The sequence below is a fragment of the Anneissia japonica genome, unplaced genomic scaffold (genome assembly GCF_011630105.1).
Source record: "Anneissia japonica isolate Jap-2015-1 unplaced genomic scaffold, ASM1163010v1 scaffold1519_len104602_cov122, whole genome shotgun sequence".
NCBI classification, from domain to species: Eukaryota; Metazoa; Echinodermata; class Crinoidea; order Comatulida; family Comatulidae; genus Anneissia; species Anneissia japonica.
In genome coordinates this window covers 21,123-29,285 of record NW_022716044.1, presented here as the reverse complement: position 1 = coordinate 29,285, position 8,163 = coordinate 21,123, and the positions used below count along the sequence as shown (strand labels likewise).

General features: G+C 34.2%; 1 long non-coding RNA gene across 1 annotated transcript; it reads left to right on the top strand.

Moving 5' to 3' along the window:
- Nucleotides 1-721: 721 nt before the first annotated feature.
- On the top strand, nt 722-1,921 carry LOC117109528. Its single transcript, XR_004445538.1, has 2 exons — nt 722-799; nt 1,852-1,921. It is a non-coding gene; the product is annotated as an uncharacterized LOC117109528 (long non-coding RNA).
- Nucleotides 1,922-8,163: the final 6,242 nt, after the last annotated feature.

Below are 8,163 nucleotides of genomic sequence, written 5' to 3'. Positions count from 1 at the left end.
TTTTACGTTCGCCGTTATAATCCTACTATCAGTAAAAAAAATGTCTGTTATTTTACGTTTACTGAAATCCAATTTACTGTAAAAAATCGCCATTGTGTTTCGTCAGAGCTCGAAATTTAAACTATAAATTGGTGTAAATTTAGGCCTACCTAACTAAACCGTTAAGTATTGTACAGTGTTAAGAAAGAAAAGGAATTGCTATGTAAATATACGATGAATTCGTAAATTAATGTGTTTGCTGGTTAATTTTACGCCGTCATATCACTGTTATCCGTAGTTTAACAGGTCAGAACCAACATTAAGTAAATGAACATCGGAGCTCGTAATGCTAAGCGTAATTTTACAATTTCAAAACTTCTTTTACTGTAAATAAAAAGTAGGCCTACTAGGCCTAGGCATACGTATAACGGTGTATTTTTGTAACAACGATGATATTGTGAATTAAACGCTGACATTATTCTGCTAATGTCATACAGTATTAAAATTTAAATTGGCGTAAAGGAGCCCTATTCCACCTTGATCGTGTCAAATATTTTGGAATTCCTTGAAATTATATATTTTTAAACATTGTTATTAATATACGTTCCCTAACGTAAAATTAAAGTGAAACCATTTATTTGGCGCGCTTACGATCACGTGACATCTCAGTTTATGACGCAGTATGACACACGCATGCGTAGTGTGTCGACGTGGAGGCGCGGACAGGCGCACGCAGTGGTATGTATGGAAGAGGAGAGCACATGTAAAGTTCGTTTACGTCGGTTCTTTATCTTGGAAAACAAAAGGATCGGTGAGTTCAGTAAGTTTTCATTGCACAAGAACGTATATAGATATATCCTTTTTTAATTTCCAATTATTACTTATAGGCACTAGTTATCTTTGGTAAAGTTAAAGCGACCTAGGCCTAGACTAGGCCTAATTAGCCTACTGTACTACTACTAGGCCATAGGACTAGGCATAGGCCTACCTAGGGCCTGGCCCTAGGCAGGCTAGTTGAAGATTGAAAGTAAGTAGGCAAGGCCTAGGACTTGCCAGGTTAGGCCCGATAGTGTACCGAGTTAGCTTAGCTAGGCTACTGCAATGGAGAGCAGACGTTCAAGACCTGGCCATCAACATTTGGGAGCGATACTTTGATTACCAAAATATAAATGAAACGATTTATCCTCTCTTCGGCATTTTGACACCTTTTCTAAAAGAATCTGTTTTCCGACAAGAAACAAAACACGAAACTTAAGTACATCATTAATCGATTCCTTGCCTTGGCCTCAAACCTACAGGGGTATAGACTGACACCAAACTCACCTTCATATCATTTATGATTAGGATAAAGAAGTTATATTATTTTGAATTGTTTCACATCTAACTTGTGAATTTTTTTGCACTCTCTCAATTTTATTTATTGGCCTGCCCTGTTCCGGATTTGGACCAATTTAAAAAAATAAAGGTATCAAAATACTGAAGACAATACTTTTTCATTAAGATAATTATGTACATTTGATATAATTCACCCATTTATAGCCCACAAATAATAACTAGAGTTGCAATCCCATAAACCGAATTCGAAAGAAACATTTTCTACATTGTTGCAATGTTAGAGAAGTGAAGTGAAAATACCTAATAAATTAAGCTTTTTCAGTAGAACTTAATATCTTCCAGTTGTCACCTTTTGGATTTTAAAGACTGAAATTATAAGATATCTTCCAGTTGTCACTTTTTTTATTTTAAAGACTAAAATTATAAGATAAGGGAAGCAAAATTACACTTTCATTCAAAATTTCCACAACTTTTTGTATGTAAAAATGAAATCTGAACACTGTTTTAACATAATAAATATTCATAGATGTATGTCAGTCATTACAGATAATTATGGAAACTGTTAGTGATTCATGTTTTCGAATTTTGATGAAAGAAAAACGTTTGGGAAAACTGAATGAGCTTGGTGTGGTCCATGAAGTGGATCTTGCACTAGTTACAGAAGGATGACATTCTAAAGGCCATAGATGTGCACAAGTGTAGTACACATTTTATAAAAGGTAAGATGTAATGTATGGATAAGGTGTGTTGCCAAACAATAATTGTCATTTTATTCTGATTATGATTGCTTGGAGACTGTATGATCCAAATGAGTTTGGCATTTGACAAATTACCATGCTACTTTTCAACTTGCCAGAATTTAACCCACAACTTTTGATGGTTAAAATATTTATAATCTTCCAACCTTTGGAAGAAAACTATTAAAAAAATATCAATGCTTTCTTAATGTTTAGATGTAATTACACAACAAAATAAATGCATTGATTTAGTTACAAGATACATGCTACAATTATGTGCCCAAAATCCAGGATGTATTTATTTTCTTTGTCTGAAGTTTTAATTGTTTAGTGTTGTGTTACTCAGTCTGAATTTTCTTTTTTCCATGCGCCTAGTCGCCTTTTAAAAATGTAATATTGAGTGGCCATATATATCTTTGCGTGATAAAAACTATAGGATAAGAGTCCACTAGCATGGTGTTTGAGATGTTATGTTTTGAAGTAGCATTGGGGTTAAAGCAGTGCAATTCTATAATTATTATTTGTACAGTAGTTACTGTGCTGTGGATTAAAAATATTTTAAATATTGATTTCTATAGAGCAAAGGAGTCACTTAGACACAGAAGCATTTCAGTCTATGACAGTGGAAACAATCCTGGTGATGTCTACTGGAACAAGGTAGCTAATCAAGTTAAAAAGTACTTTCAGAAAGGGGAATGACAACTACCTTCGTCAAAAAGAATTAGCTGGTCCGATATTGTTGATGACTCTACGTATGAAGATTTGTATTTAAAATTTGTTAGTAGCTCTCAATCAACAATTATGATATTGTTTTTATTGGTGAGTCAGTACAACATAGTGTATTGCAGTTCTTTGTAATATGTAACCTAATGTTAAGCTAACTACAAGTATCTGTATTCCATGAGTCACTAGCATTGAAAGTCCAATTGCCCAGCTAATTTACTAACTTATTGTAACTTGTTAAAATTATGATTAAAATGTAATAAATCTTAATTTTAATTACAAGGAATTACAGACAAGGTGTTTTTTAGGTACATTTATCCAGAAGTGTGGTTTCCCTAACTAATGAATTTATGATTGCTTTAACAGAGAAGAGAAAATGGAGTAAACGAGTGATGGATCTCTACAGCCAAGGAAGTTCTTTGCAGGAAAGTGGAGGAAAAATGGCCAGCCTTTTGATTTTCGCACCGAATAGTACAATTAAGTGCTGCTGGCCGGGAGATCCTGACACCATGTATTAGTACACTCCGTCATCTTCATTTTCTTCTTCTTTTCATATTATCTAGCCTGCAAGTTATGTACCTGTCTCTTATACACATCTAGATGTGTATAAGAGACATGATTATTGCATTCTACTAAATTGTATTGTATAGATATTACTATAAATGTTGATTTATGTTTAACGATTCAGTTTTACTTTATGCATTATAATTAAACTAGTGTGGTAACTTAGAAATAATATGTACCGTACTATTTATCTTCTTAGTAACAGCAAGCCAACTAAGTTCTCTTATTCTGATTATTCATAGACATTGTATTTCATAATTTAATATTACAGTAAGAAATACAACATCATTTCATGATTTATTATTATAGTAACCAAGATTTCACTACATTTTGTTCTGCAGTTTTTATGATAGTTAATAATTAAGTAAGAAAAAGTACATCAGACATCTGTTGAGGCTCGTTTTTCTTCAACAAAGGCGTGTATTGTAGTTACAAATATAATTTAAAAAAAAACAGTCTAATGAAGATTCTTTAAAACATTTCTTAAACTATAGACTTTATAAACAATTTTCGTTATTTTGTTTACTTTTGTTAGCCACCAAAAATGTACTGGGAATTTTTGCAAAGGTAATTCAGACAGTAATTTATTGTATTTTTACAGAAATTATTTTTAATAAATTTAAAATTGTAATTCTACATTATTAACAGTTGACAAGCTTATTATTTACGTCACCTGTGTATTCTACGTTACGGTTGACGACCGGAATTCATATTGACAATAATTTACAGTATTTTTCCAGGAATTACTTATTTACAGTACCTGTGATTTTACATTACAGTTGACAAACAACATTTAACATTGACAGAAATTTAGCGTATTATTAAGGAATTAATTATTCACCGTACTGTGATTCTACATTACGGTTGACGACCGGCATTGAGATTGACAGTAATTTTCCGTATTTAGACAGGGAATAATTATGAACGGTAAACGTGATTCTACATTACGGTTGACGACTGGCGTCCTGATTGCCAGTATTTTGACGGTATTTTTACAGGAATAAATTAATAACGGTCCTGTGATTCTACATTACGGTTGAGACTGGCATCCTGATTGCCAGTATTTTGACGGTATTTTTACAGGAATAAATTATTAACGGTCCTGTGATTCTACATTACGGTTGACGACTGGCGTCCTGATAGCCAGTATTTTGACGGTATTTTTACAGGAATAAATTAATAACGGTACCTGTGATTTTACATTACGTTTGACTACCGTATTTCGATCAATAGTAATTTACCTTATTTTTACAGAAATTTATTTTTAACGGTAAATGTAATTTTACATTACGGTAAAGTACTGGCGTCCTGGTTGCCAGTATTTTGACGGTATTTTTACAGGAAAAAAATAATAACGGTACCTGTGATTTTACATTACGTTTGACTACCGTATTTCGATCAACAGTAATTTACCGTATTTTTAAAGAAATTAATTTTTGTATTTTTACAGAAATTTATTTTTAACGGAAATGTAATTTTACATTACGGTAAAGTACTGGCGTCCTGGTTGCCAGTATTTTGACGGTATTTTTACAGGAAAATTTTTAACAGTGTAGTTACATTAGCTGTGAGGCAATTTTCGTTACTACATTAGCTGTTGAGCGTTTTACATTAGCTGGGGTTGATTTTCTTTTTACTACATAAGCTGTTGGTGTTTCTACATTAGCGGGGAGTTTTAATACATAAGCTGTTGAATGTGCTACATTAACTGTTGATACCACATTAGCTGTTGTTTTCTACATTAGCGGTTGTAACAGGGGCGCTTATTCAAAAGGGGCGCGTATTCGCACAAGTACGGTACATGTGATACCAGCACTGTTGTGTTACAATATTTATTGTTATTATTGTTATTTTGATTTATTTTTATATAACACTGCGGGTTTAATAAATATATGGTTTAAAATACAGGCGCTACTTTTTGATACTCTGTTACTAGTTAACATATTTTGTTAATGTTATATTTCAATTGGGTTCCAATGAGTATAGCAAATTCTTATACGAAGCCCCTATAAATGATGAAATGTTCCTGGGTGGGGATTTCCTCCATCTAACAAAATAACTGATTTTGAGAATTGGATTCAGTGCAAGACACCCACCTACATTATTGGAGTATTGTATTGCATCCTGTAATATTGCTTTAAGCGAGGATAAAAAAAACCCTACCAGGGGTAGCTCTAAGTGAAAGAAGATGGCGGTGGGGCAGGGTACCGTCGGGGAGCAAAACCACTGTTTATATGTATTTTCTATGATAAATGAATGACATAGTTTCTTATATCTATTCTCCATAATCTTACGTTTAACCATAGTAAATCATTAGTATGATATATTGATATGTTAAATTTAACTGTTTTGCATGTTGTGTCTGTTCTTCATAAACTTAAATTTAACTATAATAGAACATTTGTATGATATATTGATATGTTAAATGAGTATAAAAACAGAGTGGAAATTGGGGGACGGTTATGGAAAAAGATGAAAATCGAGGGGTTCTTATGGCAACTTATTATATTTAAAACACACTATTTGAATGAAAAAAGTTTATATAAAGGCATTACGAATGCGGGTGCGGCGGAAATGATAATCGTCCAGAGAACATATTCTCATTTTGATATTGACCTAAGAAGAATGTGATTGCACTCTGCAGCTCAAATCATGCCAACAACCAGTCCCAGGATTGATTGGATTATTGACTTGCTAAAAAGAAAATTTTATGATATTATTAAGGGGCACTTATTCAAACGGGGCGCTTCAGGAAATGTTCACGTTAGGAGAGGCGCTTATTCAAACGTGACGCTTATTCGCGCGAGTACGGTACATGTGATATCAGCACTGTTGTGTTACCATATTTATTGTTATTATTATTTTGATTTATTTTTATATAACACTGCGGGTTTAATAAATAGATGGTTTAAAATACAGGCGCCACATTTTGATACTCTGTTACCAGATAACATATTTTGTTAATGTTATATTTCAATTGGGTTCCAATGAGTATAGCAAATTCTTATACGAAGCCACTATACATGATGAAAATGTTCCTTGGTGGGGATTTTCTCCATCTAACAAAGCAATAACTTATTTTGGGAATTGGATTCAGTGCAAGACACCCACCTACATTATTGGAGTATTGTATCCTGTAATATTGCTTTAAGCGAGGATTAAAAAAAACCCTACCAGGGGTGCTCCAATTGAGGGAAGAGGGCGGTGAGGCAGGACAACGTCGGGGAGCAAAACCACTATTTATATGTATTTTCTATATATTAACAGACCTAAAAAATCGATTATAAGCCTTTGAAACCCATAAATTGTAAAAATTCTGGGGGCGCCCCCTAGACAACTTTCGGAATATTAAGCAGCGCCAGACCACTCCCACTTTTCTGTCGTCGGGGACCTCGGACCCCCTCCCCCATCGTGCAAGTCCTGGCACCATCCCTGAGCCTCTACTCGACCTTTATCGTATCGTATGCAATAATACTATATTGGCGCTGCGAGCGAAAACTTATTTTTGAATGCTGGTACTATCCTCTGTGGTGTTTTACGTAGTACATTGGCATTATTTGCTGCTCTATACAATTATTTGCATTTGTCTATGGGTAGAAGCGTTTAGGGCCGGTGTAGCACGAATTTTAGTTCCAGGCGAATTTTAGTATTTCGTTGTCTCGATGATCAGAGCCTATGGGACACAAATTTGCAACACTTTCTAAGTTTATACAATCGAGCATGTACCTTATGTTCAACTTAACTTCACAGCTTAATTATCTTGCATAAACAATCAATAAAAAATATGTAAAAGCTAGTTTACGTTGAAAAAAATCACAAGTCAATTTATAGCGAGAAACAGCGAGTATGATGGGAAGGTTAGATGAAACTTACTTTCCTCTACAACGACAGTAATTAGGCTAACAATAATAAGGCGGGAATAGGTCGGGTGAACAATAATACGGCGGAAATGGATTGGTGTTCATATTACGTCCGCATAAGCAGTATAAGACGAAAACTGTATTGACATTTACTGGCAGTTCGTTGGCGGAGTTATTCGAAGCTTCTGGTTGGGGAGCTTGTCTCTTGCTGCACTCAACTGTTAGTTTGCCTACATGTTTTGTAAGGCTATTCATTGGTTTTACCTTGAATTTGCGTGTAGGCCTACTTGATGTACAGAATTTGGAATTACCGTTTTGATAGTGTCACATACCATAGGCCCAGAGAGCATCTTATCTCTTTTTACTATAATCTATGAATTAAGATAGACCTACATAAATTGATGCTTTTTTTCAGTTGAATGCTTGTGTTTGTATGAATTAAGGAGGATAGTGCATACTACCGACATATTTTACAATACAAACTCGCATCCGTATTTATACGAATAAGCTTCGTTCCGCTTTGAATGAATGGCTCCCATAAATAAATGCCCCCCAAAAAGCCCTGAATATTCAGCAGTTCTTTTCAACCTATTACGCCTGCGTAACGTCCTCTCACGTGTGTGGTTGATATGTGTGACGGCCGTACAGTATTAACGTATACAGTAGCGTGGGGATGATATGAAGTGAGCGAAGCACGCGTCTCGTACACATAGATTAAGATTAAACATTAGCTATAGGAGATAGGATTTAAACGTTATTTTGTTGAGAGGATTGTGTTCGAACGTCGCCTAGTGGCATAGACCTCCTTCGTCTTTGCATGTTTGCATACCTCATTCAACTTCTTGTTAATCAGTCTGATTTTGTCATATATACATACATATATATATATAAATATATATATACATATATATATACATATATATATGATGAGATCTAACAAGATCGAAACGGTACTGTCTGCAGAT